At 46.0% G+C, this 12,500-nt stretch overlaps 1 long non-coding RNA gene across 1 annotated transcript in view; it reads left to right on the top strand.

Moving 5' to 3' along the window:
* LOC138581977 (uncharacterized) overlaps nt 1-12,500 on the top strand; it is a 1,316,379-nt gene that overhangs the window by 404,186 nt on the left and 899,693 nt on the right. The window contains exon 2 of the long non-coding RNA XR_011304915.1: nt 3,111-3,178. This is a non-coding gene — a long non-coding RNA (uncharacterized lncRNA). The remainder of the gene's footprint in view (nt 1-3,110; nt 3,179-12,500) is intronic.

Below are 12,500 nucleotides of genomic sequence, written 5' to 3'. Positions count from 1 at the left end.
ACGCAGTGTTCCCTCCTGCGCAGCATGGCGGGGGTGTGGTGGCTGGCATGCATGATGTGGGATTGGAAATCCTCTATTCCATATCAATTGACACCGGGCTATGCTTTTCTCATACTGAGTAGTTGCACCCAGTGGAAAACTCGATGCGGGCGCTGCCTTTGTCTGTAGGTTTTGCTCCCCAGTTTCATGCCCTGCCTGATTAACTTCGTCAGTCTGACCCCTTTACCAAAAGCATTAGACCTCAATAACATGTCTTTTGAGAGGAGGCAATAGTTCTTTCGCCATCATCATGATAGTGAATAGTCATGACATGCCATGTTCGGCTCTCGAGTGACAACAAGACTATCTACATTCGAAAACAAACAAAAAATCAGCGATCTCTGCTGTTCACTCACGGCACGCGCATGGCACTGCCCGGAAGTAATACAAACTCGATCGTTGCCTCATCCTATGGGATAAGAGGGTGTATGAGCTTATACATGCATGCACAGTGGGCAATTGACTCACTGAACTATCTTATCAGCTTTGTATGTAAGGGATTTCTTAAGCACAGAGCTACCATCCTGAATCCTGAAACGTGGCGCTAATTATAGGGGACACACCAAAGCATTTACAGTGGGTGTTGGGGAGCAGAGGTGCTGGAACGGATAAGGGGAGCAGCGGTGGCTGGGGAAATACGCAGCCGTGGAGAATTAGAGTCGCGTGCAGTGATTAGTAGCATCCTCAGGTCAAAAGCGCAGCATGGAGGGGAGCCACCCCTGTCTGCACTGGTAACTTGCTCCAGAGACCACGTGCGAAGCAGGTAAAGGCCCATTTCCTGGTTTTACATCCCTTACAGTTTTTTATTTCCAGCCTGGCCAGGTGTGGCTGGCCACTGGGGGTGGGAGGGGTGGCGACCCACCAACAATAGGACCCTACCCCACCATGTCCACGAGCAACAGTAAATTCATGTTACTCATGGATATGGTGGGTTCTGTACTGAAAGTGCAGTGGGGGCGCTGTAATCAGTCATCCCTGCTGCACATGCGCAGTTCAGGCCCTCCAGAGTGGCACTAAAAGCCGATCAACCTGGCTGAAAAGGATGCTTGGGGGCGTTAAGAAAGAAACGCCTCCAAGAGGGGTGTAGTGATGTGGGATGGGCGACCAGGGGCCCAGGGCCAGTGCTCACTCACTGTGAAGTTTGAACACCGGCCTGGGCACTGCACTGCGTTTAAAGTAAAGTGCCCAAGTAAGTGTTCAAACTTCACACTGAGTGATGAGCTTGTCTGTGAACTGCAGACCAGAGAGCTGCCTGCGGCGAAAGAAGGATTCATAACTATTCAGCCGGCATTCAGTGACTGAATGCCATCTGAATAGTGATGAATTCTTCTTTTGCTGCTGCAGTGAGAGTGGAAAGCAGTCTGAGGCACCCGTGAGGGCAGACATTAATTAGTCATTTCTACCGCCCACGGGTGCCTCAGGCTGCTTTTTACTCTAAGAACACACAGTCTGTGCATTTAAGTGCAGTGCCCAGGAGAGTGTTCATGGGGCATGTGAGCAACAAAACCTACATTTCGAGGGGGTGGAGGGGTGGTCTACCTTTTCAACTGTTAGGAGAGGTGCTTACTTGAGAGACGAGGCAAACTTATTTGTGTGTGGGCATCTAACTTCTTGCACATTCTAATGAGATATTCTAGTGCAGCTTCAATGTTACAAGCAGTTAACTCGTTCCTTGAAAACACCCACTTAGGGACTGCTGTGAGAATGAGCAGTCTCCTGTCCCCTCTCAACCCTTTCAATCATTCGCCTGGCACGCAAATATTAAAACCACAGCACGATTTCAATCGCCTTCAAAATTATGCATATGAATGCAGGTGTAACGATGAAATGTTTTATGTTTTAATTGCCGGGCCTTTATTAACAGCGAAGCACAGGGGCCCTTTAACATCTGTGTCCTGTTCTGTCTGGCCACGAATCTGTAGGTCAGCCAGGTCAAGTCAACATAGACCGAAACTGTCATGGGCACAGTGAGGACATGCTTACAGGCAACCCTACCAGAGCTCAGGTTGCTCTGCACAGACACAGGAAAAACAAATAGGTTCTTTGTCCAGTGTCTGTGCAGAGCACCCTGCACTGGCAGGGCTGCCTGTAAGCAGCTAGAGAAGGTTTCATAAATATTGAATTGTAATTGGTTATTTATCACGCGCTTAATACCCAGCGGTTTCTAAGCGCGAACCCGTGTTGCTCCGCGTTGTCTTGCTTCCAAGGCGAGCATGTTGCATCTGAGCTATCCTCCCAGGAATGGGCTCAGTCTTCCTTTTTCTGCTTACATCATGTTTCAGGCCCCTGCTGGCTCGCTCAATCGTTATAATTGGCAGCTGTTAACCTTCTCTTTTCTCCGTTATAATGTATGCCCCCCACAGGTGCCTCAGACTGCGTTCTGCTCTGAGCAAGTAGGGGGCAACCATCATGTTGAAATTGGCCCCCACACAACTTCACCCGGGCCTGCTGCCGCGTGAATATCAGGGTGCTCCTGAGAATGTACTAAATGGATGAGGAAATCCCTGGAGTGACCCCCAGCCAAAGCATATTGGGCAGTGCAGGGTGGCCCGTGGCTGGGGCTCACTCCGGGGTATTCCTCATCCATTTAGTTAATTCGTGATCCCACAGATTTGGTTGCAGTATGCACCGGGGAAGTATCTTTCCTTTTGTATGGAAGTTTTGTATAGCTCAGCAGGTTAAGCACTTGCTTCAGAGATTTGTGTGCAACCTTTAGACAGGTGTGCCAATCACAGCAGGGGCCACCCTGCCTTTGAGAGAGTGCTACACTTTCTATCATTGAGTTGCAGTTTAGCACCTGTTACTATGGCCTTCAGGATTGGGAGGAGCCTGCCATGAAACTGTGATATTATTAATATTACTGCAAGGCTGTGCACGGTGTGGGCATGTGAGGCTCAGTACGCTGAAGTGTGAACTTGCAAGACTCTCCTCTGTGGGCATTCACGACTCTAAAGTGTTACACATGCACATTGGCAGTCTGTACTGCATGGGCATAGGGTTCACTAGAGGTTCTGCCCACATTCATTTCAGAGGCGGTACAGATGCTAACACAAGGTCTGCTTTCTTTGCAGGACTCCCGTTTAAATGTGAAGGTGTTTCTTACTGAAGAGAAGATCGGAGGATCCCTCTGGATCAATAGGTAAGTCTGCGTGAGTGCTACTGGATCCTAACCTGTGGGTATGAAGAAGGGAGGAGTACAAGGACCACTTAGTTCAAGCGTCCACCAGTGGGGGTAGCTGAGACTAGACCCCAAGAAACCTGCCAGTGTGTTTGTACTGGGGTTGACACTGGGATAACATCATTTTATGGGCACAAGGTGGATACCAACAAGACAGTGTGCTACGTGGGGGACATTGCTAGGAATGATATTGCTGGAATTACATGGCAATGCTCAACTGGGGTAACACGAATATGAGAGCACTGTTTTCAATGGTGCGGCATTAACAACGTGTTATTAATTGCACCGGGAAAGCTTACACTGGCTTGGCAATATAAAACGGTGCGTGCCATTTCTTTTACAGCAAAGCTGGTCTATTGAGTGGACACATCTGGGAATACTCTGGTGTATTTAAGCATCACCCAAGGCAATGGCACATTACAAATCCAATTAGCAAATCGCTGAGTATTTGAGCAGCACCTGAATACATTTTATGTGGTATCCTGATGAATTGCAGCAAATTCTGAATGTATGTTTAACTACCAAACCCCAGAAGAGTCATGTGCGTCATGAAATGTTCTGTCACATTATTTAAGACGGGTGTAATTCCTGCAGCAAAACCATAGAAGCAGGAAAATGTATAAAAGATGGCAGTGGCCATCTTTACCCAGCACGTGCCTTAATGATGGAAGCATAGTTGTGCCCTTGTAGTCTATGGGCACATACATGATTTACTGCTGCAAAATGTCCCTGTGTACTGTCGGCAACCTGGCATCTCTGGTAGTAGAATATTGTGTGGGTTCTCCTCTGAGAACTGCTTGTATCATAGGTCTTTTTCTACAGCTTTTCCTGAAAATCGTGCTGGAAAATGCACCATTTTCACTCCTCATTTCAACACATTTTCAACAGGGGTAGTCCCCTCCCACTTGCGAATCTCACCTTTCTGAGTCAGACTCGCTCGCTGTACCCCCTCGTTACGGCTTCGCTGGAAAATACATTTACACCCTGCCACTTTAAAACTACACCAGCTCCCCTGTCCTTTCCTTTTCGCTGTTCCACTGTTAAAAAAAGGGATGGTAAGACCAGGAACCATCTGCTTATTGTGGGGTTAGTGTCTTTACTCATCCAAGTAAATGGTGAGTGGTCGGTAACCGACCTGAATTGTCTTCCTGTTAAAAAATATCTCATGTGTGAGATGGCCCACTTGATGGCTAATGCTTCAAGCTCTATGGTAGCATATGGCTGCTCTCAGGAAAAGGGTTTCCGGCTAGTGTGCGAGCCTGTATGTTCAATCATGTTGTATTCCTGAGAAAAGACTGCACCCAAGTCAACTTTAGAAGCGTCGGTCTGGAGAAAAACCTCTTTATTACAATCCGGCATTTTAAGAACGGGTTTCTGATAAAGTCTAGCCTTCAGGCCGTCAATGCTGGCTTGGCAGGTTAGCTTCGGGGTGTGTGAGTCTTTTAGTGTGTCGGTCAGATTAGCCGCCAAGGTGGAGTAGTTTGGGATAAATCTGCAATAGTTTCCGGTAAGTCCCTAGCTTTCCTCTTAAGGGGTTGATGTCTTTTGACCTGCCTTCATTTTCTCTACCTGAGGTTGAATAACCCACAAAGTACCCCAGATATTTCCAAGCTGACTGGGCAAGGTATTAGGCCCATGGTAGTGACTTGGTTGTCATGTTTTTGTGGGTTTTTGTGGTGTCATAGTGTTTTTGGGGTAGATGTAGTTTGGCGAAATTTTTATGGAGCTTTTAGCCTATGTGTTACACCTATATTGTTAGGTAAGGGAGCTTTTAGCCTATGTGTTACACCTATATTGTTAGGTAAAGGAGCTTTTAGCCTATGTGTTACACCTATATTGTTAGGTAAGGGAGCTTTTAGCCCATGTGTTACACCTATATTGTTAGGTAAGGGAGCTTTTAGCCCATGTGTTACACCTATATTGTTAGGTAAGGGAGCTTTTAGCCCATGTGTTACACCTATATTGTTAGGTAAGGGAGCTTTTAGCCTATGTGTTACACCTATATTGTTAGGTAAGGGAGCTTTTAGCCTATGTGTTACACCTATATTTTTAGGTAAGGGAGCTTTTAGCCCATGTGTTACACCTATATTGTTAGGTAAGGGAGCTTTTAGCCTATGTGTTACACCTATATTGTTAGGTAAGGGAGCTTTTAGCCTATGTGTTACACCTATATTGTTAGGTAAGGGAGCTTTTAGCCCATGTGTTACACCTATATTGTTAGGTAAGGGAGCTTTTAGCCTATGTGTTACACCTATATTGTTAGGTAAGGGAGCTTTTAGCCTATGTGTTACACCTATATTGTTAGGTAAGGGAGCTTTTAGCCTATGTGTTACACCTATATTGTTAGGTAAGGGAGCTTTTAGCCCATGTGTTACACCTATATTGTTAGGTGAGGTTATTAGATAAGGTTATGCACAAACAGTTATGTAGCTTGGATTTATTTTTGATATGTACCTTTAGGTTTATTAAGTCTAGTTGTTAGTTGTTGTAATGAGCAAGAGGGTTGCCATTTTAGAAGAGGCCACTGTGGATTTTGCCATTTTAGAAATCTAGGCCGCATGTTGGAGCTATGGTCATTTAATTGAATTTTATTTCTGCTGTGGGGCAGAAGGCGCCAAGCAGCCAAGGTCAGGATGGAAAGGGATGCAGAATAGATTTCAGCTAATTGTTGCAAGGGAGAAAGTTTTCGGGGCCTGAAATGAGAATCGAGACAGCAGGTGTCTTCCCAGACGATAGGCGAATGACTACCTAATGGTTCGGAAGGAAATAGTGAGATACGCGAGAAGGCCCAGCCAGCAGTTTTGCCAAAATGAAGAACTAGGATGGGAACACGGCGCCTCCACTGAAAGTTAAGGCAGACAGTGCAGTGGTAGAAGTGACTTAGTAGAATGAATAAATAAAGAAAATGTATTTCAGGAGCAGGGACCTAGACATGTTTTTTCATGAAGTTATTCACGTCGAGGAGAAAACTAAAAGGTGGCGTCCAGAGTTGGCAACATGTCTTGATATGGCAGTTGCAGAGTGAAAAGATTCAAGGGGTGGGGAGCCAAGAGGGCCAATTATGGAAAAAGGGGTTGTGGTGTTCCATGGGGTGCAACAACGTTTTTACCTCGCTGATCCCCACTCACAACATGATTGGTCCATCTCAGCTGTTATGTATTTAGGGCAGAGCATTTTTATCAATTGCACCATGAAGAGTACAGGACAATTAAAATGCTGTGTTTTGTGCTGACTATGAAATTATGTCACTGGGAAAACTGAAGAAAGGAACAATAGTCAATATGGCCACTGCAGACCCGATTCGACGAGCAGCCTCCCACCTCCAAGCTACCCCTCAGTGATTGGCTCCACACTGCTTCTAAGAGCCAACCAGGCGACCAGTAGGTGAAACCCGGCCCACATACAAAAGCCCCACTGCTAAGGCTCCTGTATGAGCCAGCCTTGATTAACAACTCCTTCTCTTCTAGCAATGTTCCAAAAAACCTCAAAGAAGTCTGGGATCTCCCACTTCAACAAAAAAAAAACCAACACTGGACGCCAATGTCCCCACAAATGACCGCCCTATCACAGCGGTACCCTTCCTCTTGAAAAATCTTAATAGCGTGGCCTACCTGAGAATGTAAAACATAATTGGTCCTCGCCAGTTGGGTTTCTGCCCCGGTCATGGAACCAAAACTGCGCTTTTAGACCTCAAAATCCAAATGGATGAGTTCAAAGACAAGTGTAACCTAGCCATTCTCCTTCTACTCCACCTCTTAGCAGCCTTTGACCTGTTAAATCACAATAAACTCTGCCAACACCTTGCCCTAGATCCCCATTTCTCAATCAAAGCCATTAAATGGCTAGAATCCTTCCTCTCCAACCGTTCAATGAGAGTGTTTTCATCCACTGCGGCAGCCCCACCAGCCGCAGTATCCTCTGGAGTACCACAAGGCTCTTGTGTCTCGCCAACACTTTATAACATTTTCACCAAGCCACACTTTGACCTCTTAGACAAACTGAGTGTCACATACACCAACTGTGCGGATGACAACCAAATACTCCTACCCATCATTGGCAAGCATGACACCGATCCCAAACTATTGAACGAAATATATTTAACCCTCCAAGCCTGGATTGCGTAACACTAACTCTGCCCAAATGATGAGAAAACGGAACTACTCCTCATTGCACCCAATCTCGTCTAAAAAACCTCCCTGTCTCCTACAAATCCTATAACATCGACAGAAACACCATCACAGTATCCAAAGAGGTAAACACCCTAGGAATTTGTCTAGACTCAACACTCTCTCTAACAAGACTGGTAAAAGCTATAGCTTCGGCCGCAGCATACACTGCCAAACTGTATCACCCTTACCAGGGACCTTATATTGTCTAGGATTGACTACTGTAACTCCCTCTTTGCAGGATCGAACATACACAACATCATCAAACTACAAACCATCCAGAACAGCGCTGTTAGAGCTGCACTCACCATCCCTAAAAAAGACCACATCTCATCAGCTAGACACAATATCCACTGGCTCCCTGTCCGGCAACGCATCATTTTCAAAACCTTACCTCTGACCCACAAATGCCTATTGAACAATGCCCCAGTCTTTCTAGCCAGACAAATCTCCAAGGCCCAAACCAACTGACCCACCTGCTCGGACTACACTAACCTTGTAACCATCCCTAGAAACAGGTGCCAAAAAGCAGGAGGTTTTATTCTCAGATGTTGGATGGAGAACTAAGACTAACTGCCTGACCGAAAATTATCTGTTCACTGCATGTTTATTATAAACAGCCTTCTCCTGTTCTTGGGCCAGTTATAGATGTTGCTTCACAATTTCTCTCGCTCCTGCCATATGGGTTTTCAATTTTTGGCCCATTTGGGAAATTAATAAGATGGCTTCCTCTCTCTCTTCCCAGGTTTCCTTGAGCATGACAAGGACATCCTGAAGTTCCCTCATATAGTAACTCAAAAGGGGAATATCTCTGGGATGCCTCAGAGATCTTCTGGGCTGCATATAAAGCCCATACTATGCCAATATTTCCCATCAGTTTCTACCAACGTCCGTAAGATTCGTTTTAACTTTTGAACCTTTCTACCAAACCATCTGTCTGGGGATGGTAAACTGACATTCAAAGAGTTTTAATGTGGAGTAACTCCTTTACTTCTTGAATTAGGCGGGACATAAAGATCAGTAAAGATCCGTGTCAGTATGGATCTCCTTCAGGAATCCAACTTTTGCCAAAAAGGGTAACAGATGTTTTAACATATGTTGCTAGTGTTATTGCGGAAGGGAAATGCTCAGAATAACGGGTTGCATAGCCCACTATCACTAAAATAAATTGTTTGAAGCGGTCCGACAATGTCCATACCTATTCTAGAGAAGAGACCTTGATAATTGGTAAGGGCTGTAAGAGTGCTCTCAGGATGGGGTTTGTTGCTTTCTTTTGACAAATGTCACAGATCAATACATAGTTCTGAACATCGTCAAAAACTCAGGGCCAGTACAATCTTCGTATTACCTGACGTAAGATGGGAGTGAGCCAGCACCAATGCAATTCTACAATGGCTTCCGAGAAGCAACGACTGTGCTTGGGGCAAGCCCTCCTTTTTCAAATCACCCCTATATAACAATCGCTTCTTTATGAAGAAGGAGGTGGTGGCTTGGCTGTGCCCGGTATCCTCAGGAACCACCTTGCCAGAGTCCTCTATGATAACTGGGCCATTCTTTTGGGCAAAGGCCAAATCAGGGATGGGTACAGCCTCCTCTGCCGCTTCTTGGCAGACTTCCACCCTAGGGTTGTTGGCTTTTGCAAAATCCCTCAAACCCCTCTCCATTTCCTTTAACTCTTCTACTTCTTGAGCTACAGGGAACATTATTTATTCCAGTATTCCTTGGCCTATTTTGTCCCCCTCCTTTACTGAATAGTGGTTATGCCCATGATTGTGCAGCAGTATTTTAATGTCACCCCTAAAGTCAGGATCAGTGACACCTGACATACCATCTAATCTATATCTCCAGGATAATCCTAACTTTGAGGCTACCCTATGAACCCGCGGGTGGAGCAGAAGTAAGTCCCCTGGGTATCAGATGAGTATCAGATGCCTTTCATTAGGTGGAATTACTATTTCCTCTATGATGTGTAGGTCATATCATGTGCATGCTTTGGTGGCCACAGTAGGGGCTCTAGCTTTTGGACTTAGTTTGGTAAACAGCACAGGTCCCCAACCTCTATCAGTTGGTCAACATCCCACTCTGACACCATTTGTGGTGGGTTGGAAGAAAGAGTCAGACACTTTAAGGACATTGTAGTGCTTTTTAATGATATTATATAGATGCAGCCTAACTGTCCCTATCACTAAAGGGTTCACCCTACTTATCTAAAGGAACGCTAAGGGTGACTGTCAGTCATCAGGAAGCCTTAATAATAAAAATGTCCTTGGACCAAACCTAACTCAACCTGAGCCTACTACTAAGATAAACAACTTAGACCCAACCAAGCGAAGGTACTTATTCGCTAGGGTTGGTGATTTCTTTAATAGTCTTTCAATGAAATGTCTCGGTTTCACCTGCTACCTCTTTTATTATCTTCTTCAATAAAGCCTAGATATCTCCTCCATGAGCTGGTACTATGATACCATATTTCTTAAGACATGGCTTTGAGCCATGTTTTCTCCACTCGTCCTCTCTTGGTTTATGAGAATGTATCCTTTCCTCCCAGTATATTTGTCTCCACTCTCCCTCTATTGCCATTTTAGGTTTATTTGGTATTCGCTCTACAAGCTCTACACATCGCCAGTTAAACAACGTTAGTGTTTGTGTCTCTTCTTTGGGACAAGGGTAAGTTACACTTTCATACACAGGGTTGCTGGCTATTGGCTCTAGACACTGTTAGCATTGGCAATTCAACAACTGTATTCCTCTTGACTTGTATTTATGACTGGGTTGAGTTGTACTCTTCATGTGTTCCTTCCCTGGCTGCCTTCCTCTTTTCCAGTGTTCCCCGGTACGTTCGGGTGAGTATGTGTACCTTGCAGGGCTTGGCACTCACTTCGTCATTCGTCTCTTTACTCATTTTCCTCACACTCAGCTTTTGTCAGCGCCCCAGACTTGGCTTTCTTTGAAGACGACAGGGAGCTCTGCTTGCTCCCAGCAGTGATGGTCTTGGCATAGTTGTGCGGGTGATTTTCCCACACCACCAGGTCCTCGACACCTCTTCTCTCTTAAACAGTGGTTCCCCGGTGCCTTGCCTCTGTTCGAAAGTCGTGGGTTCCGTGGCTAGTCCCAAACTTATTTGGTTGGATTACGTCAGGGACTTTTTCTGCGTCCAATACTCTCTCTCCTCCTCTCCTCTACTCATCTCAGTTAAGTGCAAGACTCTAAAAGGGACATTTTTTACGTTCTCTGATGGATTTGCTTCACCATTGCTGACAGCCACATTTAAGGATGTTGCACTCTTTTTCCCAGTAGGCAGTCCCATATATGGTGATAGTATGGCTGATCCAGGGAGTTCCTCACAGAAACGGGAGTCCTTGTCCCCCAAGGAGGAGTCACTCCCAGTGAGGTCCCACTTGCCCAGAACCCTATGGAGGGTCTTGCAGAGCCTCTCTGCCCACATATGGGGGTGGCTCCCCTCATGGAGAAGGGACAAAACGGCTTAATGTGACAAGTCAACTTCCGGGTCACCAGCGGTCCAGGGATGAATATCAGTTTCTGAACTATTGATCAGCCCCAGCCCTCTAGTACACCAGAAGGGATACAAACAGATTGGAAACAATCTAAAATTATAAACCTTCTTGTTATATTTTGGTAACGTGGATGAAACGGCAGGCTTATCTCTGCAAGGTGGTGATCGATGGTTGGTTGCTACAAAGCGAAAATACAATTATTACCCAATGATAAAAGAGACCGCCCAGTCAAGGTTGTATAAACATATCTACTTTATTATTATTATTACAACAGACAGTTCAAGCACACTACAAAATACAACCCACCTGTAAAGGAACACAGAGGATAGGCAGTTTCATGAAGGAAAGAAATGCACTCTGGATACTGACAGGAGGGTAGTTGATAAAACAATCAATCTTAACTGTGCAAGGTTATTTGAGTTCAGCACCAAGGGAGCAAGGTGTCGTAAATGTCACTAGGAGCCTTCAGAGAAGGACTAGGGGACGGAAACACAATGTACCTGGTGCTTGAGATGATCTTGATGCTCGATAGCTCCTGCAACAGAGTTCAAGATGGGAGACAGCAGTGGGTATCAGGCGGCAGGAAGTTCGGCAAGCGAGTCTGGACGGACGGCTTCAGGCTGGCCTACATGGTGCCTCAGGGCCAAGAATCGTTGTCTCTGTGCTGGTTGGTGGATCTGGAACACTGGTCGAGGTATCTTGGATGACTTTAGTGACAGCAGTGTGACAACAGTCAGTGGTGCAGCCGGTCGCTGTGTGAGGGCTTCACTGCCTTGAACATTTCCTTAAAAGATGGATGCTGGTTCATGCTTGTTGTGGCACTCCTCCTAGCTTTTTCGCAGGGCTTGTGTCGTCCTTTTAGGCGGACGGCCCAAAAGCTGAGGATAGTTTTTTCAGGCAACTGCCTTGTTCTTTGTTCAGAGACTCTCCGGCTCTTCCCACCTAAGAAGCTTGCTGGCAGAACCTAGCAGGGCATGCTGTGTGCAGTCTGGGTACCGGTTCTGGAGCTGCTGGTCGGGTCCTCTGAGTCCAGTATCTCCCTCTGATCTCTGGGAGATTTTTAGGGGAGGGATCTTGCTTCCCTCTTGGAAATCCTGGTGGAAGCTGTAAGGCAGATTGTACCTTCAGCCAGGGTCCAAATGAATCCTTCTTCTTACTCCTTTTGAAGTCATCAGATTATCTGCTAAGGGTGGGTCTCAGCCCTCTTTTAAAGCCAAATGGGCCCCAGGGATTAGTGCAGGCTAAGCCTACCTAATGGACTAATCCTGGGTACCCACCAACAATCTTGTGTCATGAGTGATATCATAACCAGAGCGCTTTGCAACAGGAAAGGTAAGAGGTGACAACATGTACTACTAAATCCCATCCATCTTCCTGTCTGTTGTGGATCAACGTGTATCTCTGGTTCATTGAGCTCCCTGTGACTCCTGATCAAAGCTGAGGTCTCCCTTGAAGTTTGTGACAAGAACAGACTTTCGGTCTCCCTCAAATCACATACTTCTTCCCTCTGAAAGGGGGATCCCTGCAGGGGTTGCCTACTGTAAACAGTTTTCCCAGACATGACATTCACTGCCCTTCATACAGAGGGGTCAGAGCTAGCTT

Source organism: Ambystoma mexicanum, chromosome 3q (genome assembly GCF_040938575.1).
Source record: "Ambystoma mexicanum isolate Mex_15411 chromosome 3q, UKY_AmexF1_1, whole genome shotgun sequence".
Lineage (NCBI taxonomy): Eukaryota > Metazoa > Chordata > Amphibia > Caudata > Ambystomatidae > Ambystoma > Ambystoma mexicanum.
The sequence above is the reverse complement of the archived record's forward strand: the minus strand, read 5'-3'. Positions and strand labels throughout refer to the sequence as shown.